General features: G+C 37.9%; 2 pseudogenes; both read left to right on the top strand.

Moving 5' to 3' along the window:
• The first annotated feature begins 461 nt into the window (after positions 1 to 461).
• On the top strand, positions 462 to 740 carry LOC114217448 (DNA-directed RNA polymerases I, II, and III subunit RPABC4 pseudogene; annotated as a pseudogene).
• Positions 741 to 12,742: 12,002 nt separating this feature from the next.
• On the top strand, positions 12,743 to 13,090 carry LOC114217447 (peptidyl-prolyl cis-trans isomerase A pseudogene; annotated as a pseudogene).
• The last annotated feature ends 2,210 nt before the right edge of the window (positions 13,091 to 15,300 follow it).

The raw sequence follows: 15,300 nt of genomic DNA, 5'->3' as shown, positions 1-15,300 counted from the left end.
GAAAAGGATATGTTCTGTCTGCTTTGAACTATATGCTGCTACATAATTTGCTTATTATAAACTCTCTGTGGAGGAGTATCTGATGTAGGCTTTTTTTCATTACCTCCATGTCCAAAAGTCCTGGGATTTTTCAACATGTAAAGGTCATTTAAATAACAGTGTTTTTCTATCCGTTATTTAGAACAAGACTGTAAGAAACATAAACAAACCCAGAGAATTTCACTGGGTTTTTAATATCATATTGAAATAACTGATTTACCTTTGTTGTCTTTACTGTGTGAAATTGCATGAATATGACAAATGTCACAGTGAAAATACCTAGATTTGTATTTATATGAGAAATGTGATGGGAAGGTAATTTTGCAAGACTGGTAAAAACAGAATATCTTGGCGACACCATGACGAGCCAGAATCTGTAAGTGCAGCGTGGGTACTGTCTCCCTGCTACCTGGAGACGAATAATGGACACTCAGAAGGACATTCAACCCACAAAGCAGCAGCCAATGACACTTATCTGTGGGAAATGTCTCACAGAAAATGACATAAAATCCAGGAACCCAGTCAGATGCAGAGATTGTGCATACAGAATAATGTACAAGAAAAGAATTAAAAGGTTGGTGGCTTTTGACACTCAACAAAACACAGAATTCAGAGAAATGCCTTTGTTTGTATTTGGGTTTGCTGTTTTGCTTCTCATTGTTGTATGGATTTTCATCAGGACACTTACCTTTATGAAATAAAATACAAATATCAAATACCAAATACCAAATACACATGATTTCATATTTCAACCACATTGCATTTAGGTGTCTATTAATAGTTTTTATGAGAAAATTACTTCTGTTCAACTACTTGAACAATAAGAACTTATTTTTTTGTTCAATTACTGGGTGTGTAATCTGACACACAAAGGAGGTTAAAAGAGCTTCCCCAAACTACACTTTTAATCAAAACCTGAAATCCTCAGGGGCTACTGTTAAAAATGAGGGTTTCTAGAGCCCTCTAAAGGGCTGATTAAGTAAGCTCCTCGGAAACCACTCTTTGGCATCACCAACTGTTAACTCTCTAGCATCATATGGTATAGGATATACAGATGCACTTACTGTTAGTGTGCACACATGATTTGGAGTTATATTTTTCATTTGTTACTTGATATAGGCCTTTCTGTATCTGCATATAATGCTTGGCTATCTATTTAAATCTTTATTTTAATTCCAGCTAATTACAGTGTGATATTAGCTTCAGGTATACATATAGTGATTCAACACTTCCATAGGAAAGAAATTTTAATGGTTCTTTTCTGTAAAGCAAAATCAACCCCAAGGGAAAGTGGATAAAGCAGACTAGTAAGGCAGGTACAGTTTCCTAAGTGTAATCATTTGTTAGGGTAAAAAATTCTTTCAGAATATAAAAATAAAAAGGATTAGTTTACACTGAATTATTGGATAAATGCTTAAAACTTTTGCCTTGATCTTAGGGATGAGGAGCTGATGGTCACACCTATACTCAATCTATCCCAGGATTGCATCATTATGGAAGGTCGTGGTGGCCTCCTTAACATTCATTTTGAAGACTAGATATATTCCAATTATTATTTTTACTAATATCTATGTCTCTGACATTTGAAAATTTATCTACGCCAATTTTTTAAAAACACCTGTCTTTCTACTCCCATCCTCAAATACTAAGTTCTATAAATGTATTACGTGCTCTACAAATACTGCTATGCTCAAATTTTCAGTCTTTCATTGATCCAGGTTTTTCTTTAGCCATGTCTTTTGTAATTCTGTCATTGTACCATATTAATTCTAGACCTTGTTATTTTTAGACAGAGGGGTCCCATAAAATGTGATTTCTCTATGAAAGCCCTTACAACAAACCCTAACTCATTGGAAAATGTAGTTACTCTACTCTTCACTGTTAATTTGATCACGGGTCCTTTGCATGCCAATAGTTTAATTAAATATTATTATTTAGTTAACTAGAGAGCAATTTAATGGAAAAAGTATTACCCCTGGAACACAAGACTGCCATTTCAGACAGTCACCTACCTTTTTGTGTCTCCTTCACCTATAAAATCAGGGTAATTTGACCTCTTGCTTACCTTGACAGTTTTAAGGGAAAAAAATGGAAAAATATAAAATTGTTTTTAAAAAATTATTTGGACTAGTGCTCATAAACATAAATATCAGTACCTGAGCTTGAAGTTAACACATAACTTGTCCCATACTAAACTGTTTACCAACAACCATGGACTTCAGGAAAAGCATATCCAGGTCTATGGGAAAAACACTGGAAATGGGTTAAAATCTAGTCCTGCTACTCACTGATGGGCCAGTTCACTTCATTTCTTTTAGCTTCAGCTTCGTTATCAAAGTGGAGGAATTATGGTGATCAGTACATGAAGGAAACCGTGCTGTGAGACTCTGAAGCTATATTCAGAGATTGAATTTACAAAAAATTCAAAAACAGCAGATGAAATCAGAAATGACCAGTCCTGGGGTGCCTGGGTGGCTCAGTGGGTTAAGCGTCTGCTTTCAGCTCAGCTCATGATCTCAGGGTCCTGGGTCTGAGCCCTGCATCAGGCTCTCTGCTGAGTGGGGAGTCTGCTTCTCCCTCTCCCTCTTCCTGCCACTCCCCCTGCTTGTACTCTCTCTCTTTCTCTCTCAAATAAATAAATAAAATCTTTAAAAAAAAATGACCAGTCCTAAGGAAGAATAAAATACCATATAAGGTAAGAAAGTGTAAACTGAGAAGTTGTAAAAGTAAGGTGCCTCTTCACATATATAAATACACGCACATCTCCATCCCTCCTAGAGAGAGTGTCATGTAGGAAATTAGTCAAGAAAGCACGGTTGTTCGAGCACAGGGTTCAAGGATGACAGGAAACCTGTAGGAGAAAGACAAGGGGAAGGAGCATTCCTGAAAGAGGAAACAGCCAGTGGAAAAGCTATGGGTAGAAAGTAAACTTGCTTTGTTCGTACTTCAGAATGAAGCCCAGGCAACACAAATGTAAAGGTAGATGGAGGCCAGCTCACTTGTGGCCTTGAGATGGGAAGCCATTGGGACAGTAAGCAGGAGACTGACATAGTTTAAGACTTGAAAGTTCTGTGACAATGGACAATACAGAGACGGGTGACAGTAAGGAAGCCCAATGAGGAGGCCCCTGTGATGATTCAGGCTAACAAGAACAGGGGCTGGGCCAGAGTGACAGCTTGGAGGGCATATGAAGTAGCTGGTTGTGAGATACATTTTGAAGTTGAGTTAATGGGACCTATTTGAAGGATTGGCTCCAATGCTCAGTAGACAGTGTGGACTTTGGTGAAAGGCTTTGAGTCCAAATACCCACAGTGCCCCTTGTTAGCAGTGTGACTTTCCCAGGGTTCACTTTCCTCATTTGTAAGATAAACATGAGCTAATATCACCGATCTCAAAGGTTTGTTGCAAGATAGAATGAAATAATACATAACTGCTTCCAGTCTAATAAACGTTCACTATTATTATCACCACTACCACTTGATCTCCCAGCTACTGGCCTTCCTGTCTTCCACACTCTTCAAATTGCTCTTTCTCAAATACAAATTTCATAGCTCTGTCCTGTTGAAAATCTTCAGTGGCTCCCCATCTAGATGAAATCAACGGTGGAGAATAGTATATTTGGTCCTTGATAATCTGATTCCTTTCTTACCTCTGTCACCACTTCAACCCACCTCTTACTTAACCCTTGGGCTCTAAGGAGACATTTACAGTTCCCTAAAGAGGTGACAGGCCTTATTTCTTTCCTGCCCACGCCTTTTCTCGTGCTTTTCTGTCTGCCTGAAATTACCTTTTTTGGGGTTCTTTTCAGGACTCAACTTGAGTTGTAGCCTCCTTCAGGAAGCTTTTCCTGTCTTAACAATCTGGTACAGAGTCCTCTCTTAAGAGGCCCCATAACATCTGATCTAGATTATAAATTCTGAACAAGAAAAACTGTTGTTAAGATCAAAGCTGGGTCCAGTGTGGATCAAACATAGATGCTCAATAAATGAGGAGAGAGTTGCACTTTTTTAAAAAAAATCTTAAAACATAAAATGTGTTCTTCTTTTGACATTCTTCTGAGCAGAGGAGGGAAGACCTGCTGATATGGCACCCAGGATTGCTGGGATTCTCAGCTGTCGTAAAAGAATACTAAGCCTACTGACACATCAGAATGACATATGCTTGTGAATTCAACCGGCATTCAAAGAGCTACAGGAACTAGTTTTCAGAGACTAGCCCACTGGACTAGATAATATTGTACCTGCTCTTCTATCATTCTAGATCAGTGGAGAGATGTGGATTTAAACTATTTCATTTTTACCCCATCCAAATTATTTTTACTAAAAGGAGCTCCAGTGTATGGGCACCTGGGTGGCTCAGGTCATGATCCCAGGGTCAAGAGATCGAGCCCCTCATTGGACTCCCTACTCAGTGGAGAACCTGCTCCTCCCCCTCCCTCTGCTGCTCCCCCTGCTTGTGCTCTCTCACGGTCTGTCAAACAAATAAATAAAATCTTTAAAAAAAAAATGGAGCTCCCATGTAATGATATCAACATATATTGGGGATTATTAAAACAGTCTTTGAAACACTATAAGAATATTGACCCAAAGGTTGTGGGAAACACTTTTACATAATTACCACTTTAGGTTGAATGGCAGGAGAAATCCCTACATTATCATACTTTGTCTTGTGAAATTGCTCGCATTTGTGTTCTTATATTGTGATTTGCTTATTAATCAGAATTAGTCTCCTTTGTCTTAGATCCAAATCTGTATGCCTCTCCAAGTAAGTATAGAGGTTATAATAGTGTGGGGTTTGTTTTGTTTTGTTTGCCGCATTCTTAATCTATTATCCCCACCCTATTTTATTTTCTCCTTTTGTCTTGCCTCAAATAAGGAATCCCGGTATTAATTGGTAACACTAGGGGCGCCTGAGCAGCTCAGTAAGCCCTCAGCTCAGGTCATGATATTCGGTCCCGGAATCGAGCCCCACATGGGGCTTCCTGCTCATCAGGAAGTCAGTTTCTCTCTCTCTCTCCCTCCCTCTGCTCCTCTCCACTGCTTGTTTTCTCTCTCTTTCAAATAAATAAATAAAATCTTTTTTAAAAAATTGATAACACTAGTTATAATAAAAAGTAGCAAATATGCTGCAGAATCTCTCACATGCACAGAATCTCTTGACATGCACAGTCTAGGAAAGGTGTTTCTAGCAGGCTGAGTCTACCTCCAGGTGGTCACTCCAGAACCCAGCTAACAGTGACTTTGCCATCTCCAATATGTGGTTTTCAATGTAACAGATGTCATTTTCACCCCGTTCAATAAGAAGAGAGAAAGAACATGGAGGAATATACATAGAACTTCCTTCTGGCCAGGCCTGGAAGGGATACCCACCACTTCTGCTCACACTATCTGGCTAGAATTCAGCAGCATGGCCTCATCTACCTGCACTGGAGGCTTGGATATACAGTTTAATTATGAGCGCCAAGCAGAATCCAATGTCAGCTTGTTAAATAGCTAACGGTATCTTCTACAAACATACTGGCAAGTCCCAAACCCTTGTTAGACAGAGAGAGTAAGATTAAATAGAAGCATCCATATGGAAAAATGTTTTTAAAACATTTATAATACAAGAAGAGTATTAGGTAAAAACTCAAGTTAAATAATGTAGGATATAAAAGTAGTTAAAATTTCAATCTCCCTAAATCTCATATTTTTGTCACATTTAAAGAAAGTTAAACACTTAGGAAAGTAAATATTGAGCATTAGTTATTTAGATTTAAGTAAATGTATCCTCATTTTGGAAGAGAAAACATAACCAAAACTGAACTGAGCTTAGTGTATAGTGTTTATATTTTGTGGAACATATTTTTTTTCAGATTAAGGTTGATTGCTGATTCATGTATACAGAATTTATTGGAGGATGAACATAATATTTTATTAGCAATGCCATCTCGTTATGCTGAATGAGTCAAATGAAGAACAAAATGCTTTTCACACAGTGTCAACAGGGAGATGGAGATATCTTATATACCAACATTATATGAGTACTTAGAGTTGTCAAAATCATAAAGACAAAAAGTACAGTGGTGATTGCCAGGGGTGGAGAAAGGGGAGAAAAGGTACAGAGTTTCAGCTTTATTTCAACTTCACAAGAGAAAAGAGCGGCTCAGATGGCATGATGGTTGTGCAACAATGTGAATGTATTTAATACCACGAACTGTACACTTAAAAATGGTTAAGATGGGAAATCTAAGTTATGTGTACTTTAACCCAATTAAAAAGAAGGAAAAAAAAAAACCCAAAGGATAGCACACGAAGAAGAAAGAAGTGGTTAAAATGGTATATGTGCAAAACTCCTAAATAAACATTAGCAAAGTGAGACCCACACACTGTACCGAAAGCCTAACGTATTGTGACCAAGAAAGGTTTTGTCCTCGAAATGCAAGACGACTGCAATTTATTGGGAAAACTACTAAGGAATGAGTGTCAACAGATTAAAGGAGAGCAACCTCTGATAATCACACTAGATACTGAAATTGCAACTGATAGAATGCAACATATGCTCCTTTAACAAAATCCTAAACAGCTAGAGATACAAGGAAACCTCTTTAAGTCGCTGAAGGCGTATTTGGCATAAGCCAGCTGGGGCAGCAGCCAGGGAATCCCTAGCATCTCACCATCAAGGTGTCTCCGTGCTTGGGGCTTGATCCCTGTGAGGAACCTTGATCTTCACTGTAGGTTCAGTTTAGTAATTGCACTGTTTCTTAAAAAGAGGAAACAATGGCTGTAGAAGATGCTTTGGTCACGTAGTTCCTAGAATTAAACACAGTGACATTTCAAAACTTTGATGGGAATCACATATAATTTCAAGGTCACTGCTTTGTTTGTGACATTCCTTAGGTATTTATTGCAACTAATTTTGAAGTAATTAGGAAAACTATGTGCCTTAATCCTACCTATGTTTTTTTTTTCTTCTTTTCCAATAATTCTTTAACTGGCCCCGTTCTTTAGAAAAGCATGTGCATTTTCCTATTCGGTGTACACTTTTCCTCCACGCACGAATAAAACACAAAAGTATGGATAAGGTGTGTGCTCACAAAACAGGCCATGGTCCGTGGGAAAGGAAGAAGCCATACATTTGAGCTCTACCACCACCTTCTGTACAACAACAACAAGAGAGGTTTCCAGTTGCCAACATGGTGAGTTGCAAGAACCAGAGAAGACATAAAAGCTTAAGAATTCTGCCAAAGGAGAGAGCAAAAAGAGTGGAGCAGGTGTGTGGATACAAAGAGAAAGCCTCAGTTAGTAATAACACCATCAAACAGAACACCTCATCCAAAGGTAACTAGCAAAGATTTCAGTAGGTGTCTGTTGCTTCAAATGTAAAGACAGTAATACAAAACTACAAGAAACATGAAAGATCAAGGAAACATGTCATCACCAAAAGAAAATAATAATTTTCCAATAACCGCGCTTGTCTTCCCAGCTGTGTCAGTCACGGCCAGAGAAGTCTTGTTTCTCTCCAGCAGCATTCAGAGTACTGAGGCATGACCTCCAAGTCTGCGAGGGAGGAGGAAAAAAAGGAAGCAAATAAGAATTTCAAAGGGCATTAAAGGGATGCAGCCCCTGCTCACTGCTTCAGGACTTCAGCAGGAAGTCTGCACACAAGCCTTTGGGAGTAACCCACCGGAGGATCACCCCACAAGGGCACCCCCAACACCCCCCTCCACAGTGTTAAACCAACACCCCACCCCAGCCCCGCTCCCACCCCAGACCCTCAGACTTGCTCCCACATTCCGCGGTGAGCAGGTCTGGTAACTAGAACGCTCTCAGAAAAACAGACCAGGGTCAGCAAGAGAAAAACTACAAACTGATGCTTTAGTGCCACCCTCTGGAAAACAAAAAGAAGTTTCCAGCAGCGAGCCTAGTAAGTTGTAAGAATGTGAGAAAACATAAAGAATCTAGAATTCTGCCACAAGAGGGAGAGAGAGTGGAGCAGTTCTACCCGCACAAATCCTCAGCAACCCCAGATAAAGCAACAACAATGAATAGTGCCACATTCATTGGCATAAGGAAATCAAGGAAATATGCCATCACCAAAAAGAAAATAATAATTCCCAACAACTGGGTTCAAAACCATGGAATATTGTGATCTAGATGATAAAGAATTTAAAATAGCTGCTTTGAGAAAACACTAATTCAGAAAGATATCTGCACCCTCATGTTCATAGCAGCATTATTTGCAATAGACATAGACATGAAAACAACCCAGGTGTCCATCAACAGATGAATGGATAAAGAAGTTGTGGTACAAATATATACAATGCAACATTATTTAGCCATCACACACACACACACACACACACACACACACACACAAAAGGGGCGCATGGGTGGCTCAGTTGGTTAGGCAGCCAACTCTTGATTTTTGCTCAGGTCATGATCTCAAGATCCTGGGATCAAATTCTGAGGCAGGAGTCTCCTTGAGGATTCTGTCTCTTTCTCCCCCTGTCCCTCCTCCTGCTCATGCTCTCTCTCTCTCTTTCAAATAAATAAATCTTAAAAAAATAAAATTTAAATTAAAAAAAAACACAAGGAAATCCTGCCATTTGCAACAACATGGATGAACTTTGAGGGCATTATGCTAAGTGAAATAGAGAGAGAAAGGCAAATACTATATGATCTCACTTATATGTGAAATCTAAAACAAACGAGCAAGCAAAAAACACACCAAACTCAGAAAAATATATGATTTGTGGTTACCAGAAGCAGGGGAGTAGGAGGAAAGGGAATGGAGGAAGGGGGTCAAAAGATAAAAACTTGCAGTTACAAGATAAATAAGTACAAGGGATGTAATGTACACATGACTATGGTTAATGCTGCTGTATTATATACAGGAAAGTTAAGAGAGAAAACCCTAAGAGTCTCATCAAAAGGAAAAAAAATTTTTTTTCTTTCTTTGTTTTCTCTTTTTATTGTATCTATATGAGATGATGGATGCTAACTAAACTTATTGTAATCATCTCACAATATATGTAAGTAAAACCATTATGCTGTACCCCTTAAACTTATACAATGATGGATATAAGTTGTGTTTCAATAAAACTGGGAATTTTAAACAAAAAAAAAAACAAAAACAGCTGGTTTGAAAAAAAGAAACTCAGTGGGCTACAAGAAAACTCAAATAGCTTAATGATATAAGGGAAAAAATACACAACCAAAATGAGCTTGCCACGAAAGATACCAACAAATTCCAGAGTTAAGTCAACGAATGAGGACAACGTTCAAGATGGTGGCGTAGGAAAATCCTGAGCTCACCTCCTCTCGTAGACCCAACAAATCCACAACTACAAATGGAATAATTCCCTCTGAAGGGGACCTAGAAACTGAATCAACGAAGCCTCTACAACAAGGGACAGCAAGCACCCAGAGAGATAAAAGATGCTCCACAACCCTCAGATCCTGCATAGGAGAGAAAAGCCCCCAAAACACATGGATTTGAAAACCAACAGGGAATATCTCCAGGAAAACTATAGAACTGAAGGGAAAGGAAAACCCACTCTTAAGGACTCATTCACAAACACACTCAACCTGGAAACCAGCACAAAAACACCAGATTGATAGGTGATGGAGACCCAACTGACTAATCTTGGAGTACCTGCTGGAGAGGGAGTAGGCAGACAGGGCTCTCCCTGAGACTGAGACGCTGGTAGCAGCCATTTTGTTATCTTGTTCTGCTCTGCTGATCCTGGAGCTGGCAGGCAACATTTTAAAATCCTCCCTTTAGGCTATTAACACCAGGTGGCCTGTCCCATTGACAGCCATGCACAACGTGCACCTTGGTCAGAACTATAGTTGACAAGACAATATCTTCAGCTACCAGTGCACCCACAGTAGTCACAACTGGGCTTTCATAGCCAGCCTGGCTGGTGGGCTACTCCCATCCAACAGCATGGCCTTAGGAGTCATGGATGAACCATGCAGCCAGCCAGGCACAGGAGTAGTCCCACAAATCAGTACATCCCCCAGCAGTCACGGCCCCACCACAATAGGAAGGTTGCATAAAAAATACTAAAGGGACTTCTTTAAGTGAAAAAGAAAAGACCATTACCAGAAATAAGAAAATAGATGAAAGAAAAAAATCTCAATGGTAAAGGCAAACATATAGTAAAGGTAATGGATCAATCACTTATAAAGTTAGTGTGAAGTTGTTAAAAGACAAAAATTATAAAATCAAGTATAACTGCAATATTAGTTAAGGGATACACAAAATAAAAAGACTTAAAAGATATCAAAAATATAAAACATGGAGAGGGGAGAATGTAGAGCTCTTAGAATGCATTCAAATTTAAACGACCACCAATTTAAAATAGACTGCTGTATACATAGGTTGTTACATGAACCTCCTAGTAAACACAAACAAAAAACTTATAATAGATACACAAAAAGTAATGAGAATGGAATCCAAACATAACACTAAAGAAACTCATCAAATTATAAGGGAAGAGAACAAGAGAAGAAAAGAACAGAGAACCACAAAAGCAATCAACAAAATGACAATAAGTACATACCTATCAATAATTACTTTGGGGGTGGGGGATGGGTTAGCCTGGTGATGGGTATTAAAGAGGGCACATTCTGCGTGGAGCACTGGGTGTTATGCACAAACAATGAATCATGGAACACTACATCAAAAACTAATGATGTAATGTACGGTGATTAACATAACAATAAAAAATATTTAAAAAAATAAAAAAATGTAAACGGACTAAATGCTCCAATCAAAAAACATAGGGTAACTGAATGAATTAAAAAAAAAAAAAAAACCAAGATCCATTTACATGCTGCCTACAAGAGATTCACTTCAAACCTGAAGACACACACACACTGAAAGTGAAAAGGTAGAAAAAGATATTTCATGCAGCGATGCCTGGGTGGCTCAGTGGGTTAAGTGTCTGCCTTCAGCGCAAGTCATGATCTCAAGATCATGGTATCAAGTCCCATGTTGGGCTCCCTGCTTGGTGGGAGCCTGCTTCTCCCTCTCCTCCCCACTCATGCTCCCTTGCTATCTCTGTCTGTGTCTCTCAAATAAATAAATAAAATCTTTAAAAAAAAAGATATTTCATGCAAATGGTAATGGAAAGAAAGCTGGGGTAGCAACACTTATATCAGACAAAATAGACTTTTTTTCCTAGTTAGTTAGTTAAATAAATCTTTTGTTTAAATCATATCTTTTGGTGCGCCTGGGTGGCTCAGTTGGTTAAGCGACTGCCTTCGGCTCAGGTCATGATCCCGGAGTCCTGGGATGGAGTCCCACATCAGGCTCCCGGCTCAGTGGGGATCCTGCTTCTCCCTCTGATCTTCTCCCCTCTCATGCTGTTTCTCTCTCTCTCTCTCTCAAATAAATAAATAAAATATTTTAAAAATATAAATACATAAATAAATAATAAATAAATCATATCTTTTTGTTTTTTAAATCTTTATTTAAATTCCAGTTAGTTAACATACCGTGTAATATTAGTTTCATGTGTACAGTATAGTGTTTCAACACTTCCATACAAAACCTAGTGCTTATCACAACAAGTGCACTCTTTAATCCCCATCACCTATTTGACTCATTCCCCCCCCCGCCACTTCCCCTCTGGTAATCATCAGTTTGTTCTCTAAGGTTGAGTCTGTTTCTTGGTTTGTTTCCCTCTCTTTTCCCCTCTCCCATATGTTCATCAATTTTGTTTCTTAAATTCCACATGAGTGAAATCATATGGTACTCGTCTTTCTCTGACTTATTTCACTTAGCAATATACTCTTTAGCTCCATCCATGTTTTGCAAGTGGCTAGCTTTCATTCTTTTTTATGACTGAGTAATATTCTATGGTCTATATATACCACATCTTCTTTATCCATTCATCAGTTGATGGACACTTGGGCTGTTTCCATAATCTGGCTATTGAAGATAATGCTGCTATAAACATTGTGCAAAAGAGACTTTAAAACAAAGTGTAACAGGACAAAGAAAGTCATTACATACAGAGGAGCACTTAAACATACAAAACAAATATTAAAAGACACAAAGGGAGAAATTAACTGTAATACAATAGTAGCAGGGGACTTTAACACCCCACCTACATCAATGGATAAATCGCCCAGACAAAAAATTAATACGGAAATATTGGTCTTAAATGATACATTAGACCAAATGGAACTAGTAAACATATACATAGAACATTCAAACCCAAATCAGCAGGACACACATTCTTCTTAAGAATGGATGCACATGGAACATTCTCCAGGATAGATCACATATGAGGCCACAAAACAAGTCTCAATAAAGTTAAGAAGATTGAAATCATATCATGCATCTTTTCCAACCACAATGATATAAAACTAGGAATCAATTACAATAAAACTGGAACAAACATACATATACACGGAAACAAACATACCACTAAACAACCAATGGGTCAATGAAAAATTCAAAGAAAATCAAAAACTACCTAGAGATAAATGAAAATGAAAACACAGGCTTTGCAGACAGCTGCTCTAGAGCCACCTGTGCCACCCAGCCATGGTCAACCCCACTGTGTTCTTCAACATCGCCATGGATGGCAAGCCTTTAGGCCACATCTCCTTTGAGCTGTTTGCAAACAAGTTTCCAAAGACAGCAGAGAACTTTCATGAGCACTAGGGAGAAAGTATTTGTTTATAAAGATCCCTGCTTTCACAGGATTATTCTGGGATTTATGTGCCAGAGCGGTGACTTCACGTGCCATAATGACACTGGCAGCAAGTCCATTTACAGGGAGAAATTTGATAATGAGAATTTCACCCTGAAGCATATGGGTCCTGGCATCTTGCCCATGGCAAATGCTGGACCCAAAACAAATGGTTCCCAGTGTTTCATCTGCATGGCCAAGACTGAGTGGTTGCATGGCAAGCACATGGTCCTTGGCAAGGTGAAAGAGGGCATGAGTACTGTGGAAGCCATGGAGTGCTTTGGGTCCAGGAATGGCAAGACCAGCAAGAAGATCACCATTGCTGACTGGACATATCTAATAAATTTGTTTTACTATTAAAAAAAAAATGAAAACACAATGTTCCAAAATCTGTGGGATACAGCAAAAGCAGTTCTAAAAGGAAAGTTTATAGTGATATACGTCCACCTCTGGAAACAAGAAAAATCTCAAATGTAAGCAATCTAAACTTAATTTATTTTATTTTATTATGTTATGTTAATCACCATATATTACATCATTAGTTTTTGATGTAGTGTTCCATGATTCATTGTTTGCAAATAACACCCAGTGCTGCATTCAATACATGCCCTCTTTAATACCCATCACCAGGCTAACCCATCCCCCCACCCCCTCCCCTCTAGAACCCTCAGTTTGTTTCTCAGAGTCCATAGTCTCTCATGGTTCATCTCCCCCTCCAATTCCCCCCCTTCATTTTTCCCTTCCTACTATCTTCTTCTTTTTTTTAACATATAGTGTTTGTTTCAGAGGTACAGGTCTGTGATTCAACAAACTTACTCTTAAAGGAACTAGGAAAAAAAAAAGCACAAAATTAGTCAAAAGAAGGAAATAATAAAACTGAGAGCAGAAATAAACAGAGACTAAAAAAATAAAACTTTTCTTCAAAAAGATAAACAAAATTGATAAACCCTTAGCAAGACTCATCAAGAAAATAAGAGAGAGGGCCCAAATAAATAAAATCAGAAGTGAAAAAGGAGAAGTTATAACTTATAACACAGAAACACAAAGGATCGTAAAAATTACTAAAGACTACTACAAGCAATTAAACACCAATAAATTAGAAAACCTAGAAGAAATGGATAAATCCCTAGAAACATACAGTACTCTAAGACTGAAACAGGAAGATATAAAAATCTGAACAGACTGATTACTAGTAATGAAAATCAATCAGCAACCAAAAATCCTAACAAACAAAAATCCAAGCCCAGATGGCTTCACAGTTGCATTTTACCAAATACTTAAAGAACAGTTAATACCTAGTCTTCTCAAATTATTCCAAAAAGTTGAAATGGAAGGAATTCTTCCAAGCTCACTCTATGAGGCCAGCATTACTGTGATACCTAAACCAAAATAAAAGGTATCCAAATTGGAAAGGAAGAAGTAAAATTGTTAACTACATGTTGATGATATAATACCATATATATATAAACCTTTAAGGCCACCACCAAAAAACTATTAGAATAAAAAATGAATTCAGTAAATTTGCAGGATACAAAATCAATATTTGGAAATCTGTTGCTATACACTAATTTCTAAACACTAATAATGAACTATCAGAATGAGAAATTAAGGAAACAATGCCATTTACAATTATATCAAAAAATAAAATAAAATAAAATGCCAAGGAATAAATTTAATAAATTTACCAAGGAGGTAAAACACATGTATTCTGAAAACTATAAGACACTGATGAAAGAAATGAAGATAACACAAATAAATGGAAAGATATACTATGCTCATGGATTGTAAGATATAATATTGTTAAAATGTCCATACAACACAAAACAGTCTTCAGATTCAATGCAATCTCTATCAAAATACCAAAGGCACTTTTCACAGAACTAAAACAAATAATCATAAAATTTTTATGAAGCACAGAAGACCCTGAATAGCCAAAGCAATCTTGAGAAAGAAAAAAGCTGGAGGCAAAAATGGTCCCAGATTTCAAATTATACTACAAAGCTATAGTAATCTAAACAGTATGGTACTGGCAAAAAATAGACACATTGATCAATGGAACAGAATAAAAGCTCGGAAATAAATCTATGGCTTAAATGGTCAATTAATCTATGATAAAGGAGGCAAGAATATACAATGGGGAAAAGGCAGTCTCTTCATTAAACTCTCACTCTTTGCAGATGATATGATACTGTATGTGGAAAACCCAAAAGACTCCACCCCAAAACTGCTAGAACTCATACAGGAATTCAGTACAGTAGCAGGATATAAAATCAATGCACAGAAATCAGTGGCATTCCTATACACCAACAACAAGACAGAAGAGAGACAAATCAAGGAGTCGATCCCATTTACAATTGCACCCAAAACCATAAAATACCTAGGAATAAATTTAACCAAAGAGGCAAAGGATCTGTACTCAGAAAAGTATAAAATACTCATGAAAGAAATTGAAGAAGACACAAAGAAATGGAAAAACGTTCCATGCTCATGGATTGGGAGAACCAACATTGTGAAGATGTCAATGCTACCTAGAGCAATCTACACATTCAATGCAATCCCCATCAAAATAC

Source organism: Eumetopias jubatus, unplaced genomic scaffold (genome assembly GCF_037043125.1).
Source record: "Eumetopias jubatus isolate StellerSeaLion01/CBP00866 unplaced genomic scaffold, mEumJub1_p1.0 scaffold_2, whole genome shotgun sequence".
Taxonomy (NCBI): Eukaryota; Metazoa; Chordata; class Mammalia; order Carnivora; family Otariidae; genus Eumetopias; species Eumetopias jubatus.
Note: the sequence above shows the minus strand (reverse complement) of the source record. Positions and strands in the feature narration are given on the sequence as shown.